The sequence below is a fragment of the Sycon ciliatum genome, chromosome 7, assembly GCF_964019385.1.
Source record: "Sycon ciliatum chromosome 7, ocSycCili1.1, whole genome shotgun sequence".
Lineage (NCBI taxonomy): Eukaryota > Metazoa > Porifera > Calcarea > Leucosolenida > Sycettidae > Sycon > Sycon ciliatum.
This window is the reverse complement of record NC_088649.1, coordinates 35,240,286-35,251,807: the sequence shown is the minus strand read 5'-3', so window position 1 is coordinate 35,251,807 and position 11,522 is coordinate 35,240,286. Positions and strand designations below refer to the sequence as shown.

Here is an 11,522-nt window from a genome sequence, read left to right as displayed (position 1 = left end):
TCATGACGCGGATTAGGCAGCGCAGTTCTGTGCCGTTTCAGGAAAGCTGCAGTGCACTAGTGACTGTTACCTCTTCACTAGAAGATGGAGATATTGTCAAAATGATTAATTTTTGTGTCGATCCAGTGTTTTGATGATCCGTTGTACATGTACATGACCGGTACGACCACCTATGTTTCGTTGATGCAAATAAAAATGTGCAAAAAATATTCAGCATGCGATTTCAAGCATTTTTACATACATATCAGTGCACGGGGCTGCATTTGGATAATTAGAAGTTCTGGATAATTAGAAGTTAGGGCCTGGCAATTTGAGGTTCGAATTAAAGGGAGTCTACCTGTAATAATAATATGTGCAACTTACGTTTGTCTGAAGGGTGCACCTACAACTATCACACTCACTTGCTCATGCGTGCGTGCACGTGTGCCTATGCGCGTCTGTATGTGCCTCTCTCCGTCTCTGCAGGCCCGCAAGATCGAGAAGATCAACGCCCAGAACCTGACCTTTCAGCTGGGAGTCAACCAGTTTACCGACATGACCGATGAGGAGTACGCACGGATGCTTGGCTATCGCCAGGACAAGTCTCTGAGCAGCGCCGAGTCTTTCGTTGGCAACCCTGACGTGAAGCCGCCCGCCAAGGTCGACTGGGTCGCCAAGGGATACGTCACACCAATCAAGAACCAGGTACGTGTTTGCAAGACCTAGGCTATGGTGTCAAGGCTTGAGTCTCCACTGCCACTTTGGTGGTGATAGTAAAGAGGTTCTGCAAAACGAAAATGCGTACAAACGTTCGCTCTACGTCATGAAGTGCGAAACTTGGCACGAACTTTCGCAACTTTGGATGCGAAACTTGCAGGGATGGCGAAGTGAACTGCCGTAGGAAGTTTCGTGCAATGGGCCCATGGCATCCGTGTACTTGACCCGTGTAAACTACGAAAATATGCAGAACACAAAGTTCGTGCGAAAATTTGTACCTACTTTCGCATAGCCAGTCTCTCTAGCTACCAGAAGCTAAACGTGGAGCAGACAATGGCCATGTCAAACCAGCTAACCGCTACTGGAGTTGCCATGTCAAACCAGCTAACCACTACTGGAGTTGCCATGTCAAACCAGCTAACCACTACTGGAGTTGCCATGTCAAACCAGCTAACCGCTACTGGAGTTGCCATGTCAAACCAGCTAACCACTACTGGAGTTGCCATGTCAAACCAGCTAACCACTACTGGAGTTGCCATGTCAAACCAGCTAACCGCTACTGGAGTTGCCATGTCAAACCAGCTAACCGCTACTGGAGTTGCCATGTCAAACCAGCGAACCACTACTGGAGTTGCCATGTCAAACCAGCGAACCGCTACTGGAGTTGCCATGTCAAACCAGCTAACCGCTACTGGAGTTGCCATGTCAAACCAGCGAACCGCTACTGGAGTTGCCATGTCAAACCAGCTAACCACTACTGGAGTTGCCATGTCAAACCAGCGAACCGCTACTGGAGTTGCCATGTCAAACCAGCTAACCACTACTGGAGTTGCCATGTCAAACCAGCTAACCACTACTGGAGTTGCCATGTCAAACCAGCGAACCGCTACTGGAGTTGCCATGTCAAACCAGCTAACCGCTACTGGAGTTGCCATGTCAAACCAGCTAACCACTACTGGAGTTGCCATGTCAAACCAGCTAACCGCTACTGGAGATGCCATGTCAAACCAGCTAACCAATACTGGAGTTGCCATGTCAAACCAGCGAACCGCTACTGGAGTTGCCATGTCAAACCAGCTAACCGCTACTGGAGTTGCCATGTCAAACCAGCGAACCGCTGCTGGAGTTGCCATGTCAAACCAGCGAACCGCTACTGGAGTTGCCATGTCAAACCAGCGAACCGCTACTGGAGTTGCCATGTCAAACCAGCTAACCACTACTGGAGTTGCCATGTCAAACCAGCGAACCGCTACCGGAGTTGCCATGTCAAACCAGCTAACCACTACTGGAGTTGCCATGTCAAACCAGCGAACCGCTACTGGGGTTGCCATGTCAAACCAGCTAACCACTACTGGAGTTGCCATGTCAAACCAGCGAACCGCTACTGGAGTTGCCATGTCAAACCAGCGAACCGCTACTGGAGTTGCCATGTCAAACCAGCTAACCGCTACTGGAGTTGCCATGTCAAACCAGCGAACCGCTACTGGAGTTGCCATGTCAAACCAGCTAACCACTACTGGAGTTGCCATGTCAAACCAGCGAACCGCTACTGGAGTTGCCATGTCAAACCAGCTAACCACTACTGGAGTTGCCATGTCAAACCAGCGAACCGCTACTGGAGTTGCCATGTCAAACCAGCTAACCACTACTGGAGTTGCCATGTCAAACCAGCTAACCACTACTGGAGTTGCCATGTCAAACCAGCTAACCACTACTGGCGTTGCCATGTCAAACCAGCGAACCGCCACTGGAGTTGCCATGTCAAACCAGCTAACCACTACTGGAGTTGCCATGTTAAACCAGCGAACCGCTACTGGAGTTGCCATGTCAAACCAGCGAACCGCTACTGGAGTTGCCATGTCAAACCAGCTAACCACTACTGGAGTTGCCATGTCAAACCAGCGAACCGCTACTGGAGTTGCCATGTCAAACCAGCTAACCACTACTGGAGTTGCCATGTTAAACCAGCTTACCGCTACTGGAGTTGCCATGTCAAACCAGCGAACCGCTACTGGAGTTGCCATGTCAAACCAGCTAACCACTACTGGAGTTGCCATGTCAAACCAGCGAACCGCTACTGGAGTTGCCATGTCAAACAAGCTAACCACTACTGGAGTTGCCATGTCAAACCAGCTAACCACTACTGGAGTTGCCATGTCAAACCAGCGAACCGCTACTGGAGTTGCAAGTAAACCAATGTACATCAAGCGCACAAGCATAGCCGTCACCTAGTGCAAGTACAGTGATACCTGTCTAAGACGACCGCTCAAGGGACCTTCAAAATGTGGTCTCTGTTGCCAGGTGGTCTCCGTATCCAGGGCCGTTTGACTGGAAATAGCATCGCGTGGTCCTGGTTACAGTGGTCTTCTGGGGCAGGTGGTCACCTTATCCGAGTGGTCGCCTTGACAGGTTTTACTGTACAAGATTAGGACGACAGTGCCAACTCCCGCTACTCTGCAGCTACCTACTCTATCTAGCTTTGACGAGTTACATGTGTGTGTGTGATACCAGGCTTTCCAAGCTTACAGCAACCAGTTGTAGATACCCTTACCTTACCTCTGTCAGATCCTGCGCCGGTTGTGCCCTTTGACAGCATCGACGATCTCCTCAGAAGTCTACATGTAGATGACGAAAGCCATCTGCCTTAGAGAAGCCACAGCAAGAGCCAGCTCCATCTGGTGCTCCATCACTTCCCGTAAAATTCGCCTTTCAGAAGTCTGAACTTGTCCCTTTGTCTCTCTCTATCTTACTGTCATGTTTCACTTGCTTGCAACGCTGTTATGATGGTAATGTATTGATGAAGAGTGCAGGTTCAGACCGGTACTATGCCACAACTATGTATGTCGTATGTGGATGGCAGTCTGAAACACAATCTGATATGTACGGTCAGAGCAGGTATCGTTGATTCAGGCCCGGAGAGCCTAGCCCTCGGCCGAAGGCCTTAGGCTACGCTCTCGGGGACTGAATCAATGATACTGCCTTGACATCCATGTCTGATTCTATACTTCTTGTGTGCTATATCTTGGGTGTGTGTGTGTGTGTGTGTGTGTGTGCAGGGGTGCCTGCAGTTGGATCCCGGGACGGATACCCTGATGCCGTCAATCCTTTTCTGCACCTTGTCCTCACCCACTTACTGAGGTGTGGTGAGCCCATAAGTGGGATCATTTCAAATCCACCCTTGTTTGGGGATTTCAGGGGGTGTCGGCCGTTGGGTGGTTCAATGGCCAATTGAGTCATCTTTCCAAGATTCCTTCTGAGTCTCTCTCCCCTCTCCCGGGGAGACCCACGTGACCAGTTTTGGCAGTGAGTACAAGTGTGTATGTGTGTGTGTGTGTGTGTGTGTGTGTGTGTGTGTGTGTGTGTGTGTGTGTGTGTGTGTGTGTGTGTGTGTGTGTGTGTGTGTGTGTGTGTGTGTGTGTGTGTGTGTGTGTGTGTGTGTGTGTGTGTGTGTGTGTGTGTGTGTGTGTGTGTGTGGTGTGTGTGTGCTCACACGCAGGGTGCATGCGGCTCCAGCTGGGCGTTCAGCACGACCGGCTCCACCGAAGGCCAGCACTTCAAGAACACTGGCAACCTTGTCTCGCTGTCCGAGCAGAACCTGATTGACTGCAACCAAAAGGAGGGTGATCGTGGCTGTGGCGGAGGTTTCATGGACCATGGCTTCAAGTACATCATCGAGAACCACGGCATTGACACAGAGGAGAGCTACCCTTACACGGCCAAGGCCGGTACATGCCGCTTCAAGGAGTCCCACGTCGGCGCCACCCTCACCAGCTACAAGGACGTCCTGCCGCGCAAGTCCTAGAGCGCCCTGCAGGAGGCTGTTGCCTCGGTAAATACTTTTCTTACACATAAAAGAATACTCTCTGCATGGTGGCCCATATTAGAAGCTGTGTCTTAGGAGAACATATCCGGCTAAAGATAAGAAAGATCATACATGTATATACCACTCTTTGGTTTTAGATATTACAATGAGAGTGCACAATCAATGGCTTGTCCACCAACTCTTTGTTTTACTGCTCGCTGCACCACAGCATAGTGTGTTGTTGGCCGGCCCACTGCGCTTCTACTCTGTTGGACCATCGTGTCTGTTGAACCAGGGAGTCGTATAATGCCGGTATTTTAAGACTCCCTTTGTTCAACTATTGTGTCATCATGTCTGTTGCAGCTTTCCCGGTCAGCTTATTGACTCTTGTTGTCGTTAAGAAATCTGATGATGTAAAATAGTGGTGTAGATGTTTTGAAAGTGCTACAGTCTGTTTCGGATGTGAAATATTTCCCAGCACTTGATTGCATTCGGCGATGTATAGAAACATATACATGTAATTGTAATACTCTTCACTCTCTGTGTGTTCTCTTCTGTTCCTGCCGGCTGTCGTATCGCAGGTTGGCCCAGTGTCGATTGCCATCGACGCCTCATCGACGTATTTCCGCTACTACAAGCACGGCGTCCTGATCGACAACAAGTGCACCAACGCTTACCCGAATCACGCTGCCCTGGTTGTCGGCTACGGTGTTGAGGAGGAGCAGGACTACTGGCTGGTCAAGAACACCTGGGGTACCAGCTGGGGAAACAAGGCATACATCAAGGGATACCTTCAAGACTCTTGAAGGTATCCCACTCCTCGGAGATCTTTAGCTCCTCCAGTACGGACTTGGCCGATACGGCGGCGACCAGCGCCAGAACGATCAAGCACTTCATCTTTGCGAACGAGCGAACGGAAGCGAGAGAGATGAAATTTGGCGAACAACAACAAAATAGAAGGAGCAAAATCCTGACGGCGGCTCTGTTGATGTTACTACAGTAGAACCCTCAGTGAGCGTATGCGTAGCTTGCAGTTTTTTTTGTAGGCTTTGACGATATCAGCTATCAGTCCATTCAGAAAGAGATGATATCCTAGCTTTTGACAAAGTGTCAAAAGCTAGGATAAAGAAGTATCCTAGATTTTGGCCACAAATGGGTCAATTTTGAGTTTTGTCACAATTGTTTTGGCAATCCCCCATATGGCCATGCCGGAATTCTCTTCCAATTGTGTTTTTGAAGTCTATTTCTCCCAAGAGCAAGCCACAACAAGAATGCAATGCCGAGCGCCGAATGCAACATTTTGAGCGGTCACTCACGCGATGATCACGAGAGGGTGCGCAGTTTCCATACATAGGCGAATGATACACGATCGCAGGGTGCCCTGGCTGCAGCTTTGGTCAATGGTTGCCAGGCTAATGACTTGTAATCTCGCCTCCAATAGTGCTAGCTTTAGAATATCAGTGTTTCTTGTATTAGTTTTAGATCTAATAATGTTCACCTTCGTTTCCATTATGTCCCTTTCCTTTCTACTTTTATTATTGGCTCAATACCCGAGTTCACCTTTATCTTTCCTTTGTTGTCCAATTATCATTGTAACTTATAAGAACTCAGATGGTGAGCCAAGGAAAAATTTGTAACATCGCATAACTTGTGCCCACAATTTCCCATGTTACAAAACTATCATTGGGATGAAGATTTCTGATGATTATCACGTGAAAACGACGTTCAAATCATACAAACAATGTTATGATTTGAACGTCGTTCTCATGCCTGACTCACTTGTGAGGTTTGCATTCGCCACTAAGGTGTGCAAGGCATAGGCATAGTGGTGGCCTGCGGAAGCGAAGGCTAGTTTGTGTGTTTCTGAACATTCAAGCGATGCCAACGCGAATCCCGCGAATTATTATTATGTGATAATCAATAGAATGAATTGTCATAATTATTGTTCCACTGTTCTCGTGGTATGTGTGCGCTCATTTTACTTTCTTCGAAATCATTCTGATCAATAATTATAAGAGAAAAGGACATATGGATACGACTTAAGAGTAACTCTCCATCACTGTAACATGATACTATAATTATACAGTCAGAAAGTGCAATATTATTGCACTTTCTGACTGTATATAGTATCATGTTACAGTGATGGAGAGTTACTCTTAACTCGTATCCATATGTCCTTTTCTCTTCTACATTTATTTATGGCTCAACATCCGAGTTTCAAATCAATAATTATTGTAGTATTTCGGCATCCTCATTGATGTAATACCCCCGTGCTCAGATTTGTCCGCAGCAATCTGGCAGTAGTAGATATGGTATTAAAATATACTACTCCCTGGTAGCAATGCACCCCAAGAACGGAATAATCTGATGCACGCACGCGTGCCGGGTGCGTGCTCGCACAAGCAAGTGCAACAACAACGCACAGAGTCCAGTATCGATTTTACGAAAGAGAACAAAACGCTCACAGCGGTAAACAGCATCCCAGAACTGGCCCACATAAACTCGGAGAAAAGTCAAAACTGTCGAACACAGAGACAAACATGATCACGCACAGTGACGTTGGCAGAGCGAGACAGTAAACCTTGACAATGCCAGTACAGCAGAGAAGAACAGGAGAATGAGAATAAAGGGGACGACTGCTGCTACTGCTGAACACACTAGCTACATTGTACAGTTAGACTGGTATGCCATTTGTCGGATTCAGGACGGGAGTCACATAATTATGTTCTTTTCTTTTTTTCCTTCTCTTGCCATGGAGGGCTAAAGCCCCCTCCTTTGCATTGGCTTCTGCCATTGGACGGTGAAATAATATTATATATTATATAAAATAAACACACTTGAGAGGGATGAAAAGCGTTTCTTCTGTAACTCTGAGTTTCACGGTTTTAACCGATCATCAGACAGCAAGCTGACCACAATTTTCAGAAGATAGGATTGATATAGGCTGCAAGCTTGGATCATAGCGCGAATGGATGATCCGGGCTGATAGTGTAAGGAAGATTGCGCCACACAAGCAGCAGCAGCAGCTGTGGCGGTGGCAATCAGCTATACTGATGGTAGATAAGTTACAACATCACACAACAAAGGCGTGTGCGAGCGCTTTTTCTTTGACGGCGCTGTCCCGGCGATGTGTGCTTAGGCGATCGGATAGCTGGCGTCCGTGGCGATCCCGCACATGTTGTCATGGTTACGTGATGTATCCCTTGTCTCCCCAGCTGGTACCCCAGGTGTTCTTGACCAGCCAGTAGTCCTGCTCTTCCTCAACAACACCGTAGCCGAAAACCAGGGCAGCGTGATTCGGGTAAGCGTTGGTGCACTTGCTGTCGATCAGGACTCCGTGCCTGTACTAGCGGAAATACGTCGATGAGGCGTCGATGGCAATCGACACTGGGCCAACCTGCGATACGACAGCCGGCAGGAACAGAAGAGAACACACAGAGAGTGAAGAGTATTACAATTACATGTATATGTTTCTATACATCACCGAATGCAATCAAGTGCTGGGAAATATATCACATCCAAAACAGACTGTAGCACTTTCCAAACATCCACACCGCTATTTTACATCATCAGATTTCTTTTAAAACGACAACAAGAGTCAATAAGCTGACCGGGAAAACTGCAACAGCCATGATGACACAGTGGTTGAACACAGGGAGTCTTAAAATACCGGTATTTTACGACTCCCTGGTTCAACAGACACGACGGTCCAACAGAGTAGAAGCCCAGTGGGCCGGCCAACAACACACTATGCTGTGGTGCAGCGAGCAGTAAAACAAAGAGTTGGTGGACAAGCCATTGATTGTGCACTCTCATTGTAATATCTAAAACCAAAGAGTGGTATATACATGTATGATAAAGCTTTCTTATCTTTAGCCGGATATGTTCTCCTAAGACACAGCTTCTAATATGGGCCACCATGCAGAGAGTATTCTGTTATGTGTAAGAAAAGTACTCACCGAGGCAACAGCCTCCTGCAGGGCGCTCTCGGACTTGCGCGGCAGCATGTCCTTGTAGCTGGTGAGGGTGGCGCCGACGTGGGACTCCCTGAAGCGGCATGTACCGGCCTTGGCCGTGTAAGGGTAGCTCTCCTATGTGTCAATGCCGTGGTTCTCGATGATGTACTTGAAGCCATGGTCCATGAAACCTCCGCCACAGCCACGATCAGCCTCCTTTTGGTTGCAGTCAATCAGGTTCTGCTCGGACAGCGATACAAGGTTGCCAGTCTTCTTGAAGTGCTGGCCTTCGGTGGAGCCGGTTGTGCTGAACGCCCAGCTGGAGCCGCATGCACCCTGCGTGTGAGCACACAACATGCACACAACATGCACACACACTCAACACACACGCACAAGTAGAAAGTATTATGGGTGTACCAACTAACTAATGTCATCGATGACGTCATAGCGATTTAACCCTAAACCGGGGCGTCTCACGTACGCGGGTCAAAAGGTTACACACTGTCAGCATCAACCGGTGAGTACCAAAATGTCGATAGTTTCCCACTCCTCGCGATGCTCAGAGTACTCACAGTGTGCTCGGATCAGGTGGAAGTTTCTGGAATCAACTAGAACCGGCGACAAGTTTGAACGGGACGCGGGGTCCATGGCCATCATCTTTAGCGGTTTTCATATGAATCGCACACGTTTCAAAGAGATGTAGTAGTCACGTCACCGCTTTACCCGCTTCACATCCTGAGCGGCATACTTCAACCAACGAACAACTGGGCGGGGATAAAAGTGATTGGATCCACCTTGATCAGTCCCATTCAACTATCAACCATCAAGATGCTGTTTTCATGCTCCGTCTGTATGAAGACCGCGACCGGCCTCCAGCCGTTCGTGGATCGCCTGAAGTCCAAGGGACATCAGGAAAAGCTGGAGGCCGGTCTGCAGTCCGAATTTCTCTGCTCATGGGAAGTGATCTGTCGTGCAATTCTCAATTCTCCGTCTGCATCAACCGGAGAGTACCAAAATGTCGGTAGTTTCCCACTTCTCGCTCAGAGTACTCACAGCGTGCTCGGATCAGGTGGAAGTTTCTGGAATCAACTGGAACCGGCGACAAGTTTGAACGTGACGCGGGGTCCATGGCCATCATCTTTAGCGGTTTTGATATGAATCGCACACGCTTCAAAGAGATGTAGTAGTCACGTCACCGCTTTACCCGCTTCACATCCTGAGCGGCGGACTCCATGATCATCGCGCAGAGTTTTAATGTTGAAATGCGCGCGTGCGCGCGCGCCGCACCCTTCAACCAACGAACAACTGGGCGGGGATAAAAGTGATTGGATCCACCTTGATCAGTCCCATTCAACTATCATCAAGATGCTGTTTTCGTGCTCTGCATGTGCAAAGACCGCGACCGGCCGTTCGTCGACCATCTACGCTCCAAAAACCACAGGAGGAAGCTGGAGGCCGGTCTGCAGCCTGAGTTTCTGTGTTCATGGTAATTGATCTGTGGAACAATTCTCTTTATTTGAAATACCAGAGATCTTATACATGTTTTGATGTGTTTCCTCCCATACAGCGACAACCAATGGCGGACACTTGAACAGTTTAAACATCATCTATCGACCGTCAGCCATCTCACCAATGGAGAGCATTGTCGGCAATCAAGGAGCATATATCAACCTCAACCCACGTAACCCACTACATGACCAGACTTACTGCGTTCTATGGGCAAATATCATGCAAGAGCCTCATTACGCTCAAGGTAGCTGAGAATGAGCTATATAAATTATAATTAAAAATTTTAAAATCAACATATCTGTGCTAAATGTGTGTGTCTGGATGGGGGTCGAGTACTCATTATTCTGATGCGAATAAGATACACAGCATCACGCATCTTCATGACCGTGCCATTCCTATGGAGCTGGCTCAGGGCTTGATGGCAATGCAGTTCACCTGCTGAATTGACAGATGTCCATGAATTCATTTTAAAATAACAAGTCGGTCAAGTGAGAATTCAAGTCGGCAGGAATAGCGCAAGCTCTGACGTAGGGAGCAACACACAATTCCCCAAGTATCGCCGAAGTCGCATCAACCTCTTCTTCACATTAATTACAATACGGCGAATTAAATCAAAGCGGTAAGAAGCTAAATAATTCTGTGACTTGAAACAAGCATTGATAGAAGAATAACACCTATAGCAGGTCCATGTGCTTTAAAAGTTGGAGACTGGAAGATATCCTCTATTTGTACACTAACAACACCAACATGGAAGCGTTGCGGGCAACCAACTCAGCCGTGCTATGACACTTGATGATGTATTGTGGTACTTTGCTTATCACTACAAGCCCACTGGTTGACTTGATCATCATCCATTGCTTCTTTCATGACGAAGATCAGCAGTCACGCGGCAACTGTGGCAATAAATATCACCGCCTCCAATGCCGCACTTATTGGAGGAGCACATTCTACTGGAAATGAAACACTTCAATGTTCAGTTAGTGCTGATCTGGAATAGTATGGAGAGTAGGGTGGTGAAGGGTTACACGCAAATTGAACATCCTTGCCGATGAGCACTGTGGAGCATGTGCAATGCAGAAACTGCTGTCCAATAATATACAGAATCTGATTTCCAGCAATCCTAAAATCCTCACATTGATCCCAAGGTGAAGAGCACACGCATGAAGAGACGTACATGTAGCGGCTATGTCATCAACTTTGCGTTGAGAGAGTAGCAGACGACCGAATTCTATCCTTCTCCTTCTCCAAAATGAATTGCAATCAGTCTAACGATTTATTTGTGCTCTTTTCTTATGCACGGAAATCTGGCTGTAAGCTGTCCTCAGGGGAGAACATGTTCTAGAATAAGAGCAGTGGGGTTCCATCGGTTCACGTCATGATGTTAGTGAGTCAAGCAAACGTGCCCCCTTCTTGTTCCGAAGTTTCAAACACAACTAATTCCATGATGCACTACATTTATAAAATTTATTACACTGCATCGTCTTGAAAACAATTCCTGTATTGACTCCAGGACATACTAACTTCAGTACTTCGCCGAAGGGAGGCTTCCAGGTCTTGGT

General features: G+C 47.8%; 2 pseudogenes; one reads left to right on the top strand and one right to left on the bottom strand.

Moving 5' to 3' along the window:
* Positions 1-469: 469 nt before the first annotated feature.
* Positions 470-5,304, top strand: LOC135821889 (procathepsin L-like; annotated as a pseudogene).
* Positions 5,305-6,942: 1,638 nt separating this feature from the next.
* On the bottom strand, positions 6,943-8,812 carry LOC135821412 (cathepsin L-like; annotated as a pseudogene).
* Between the last annotated feature and the right edge of the window lie 2,710 nt (positions 8,813-11,522).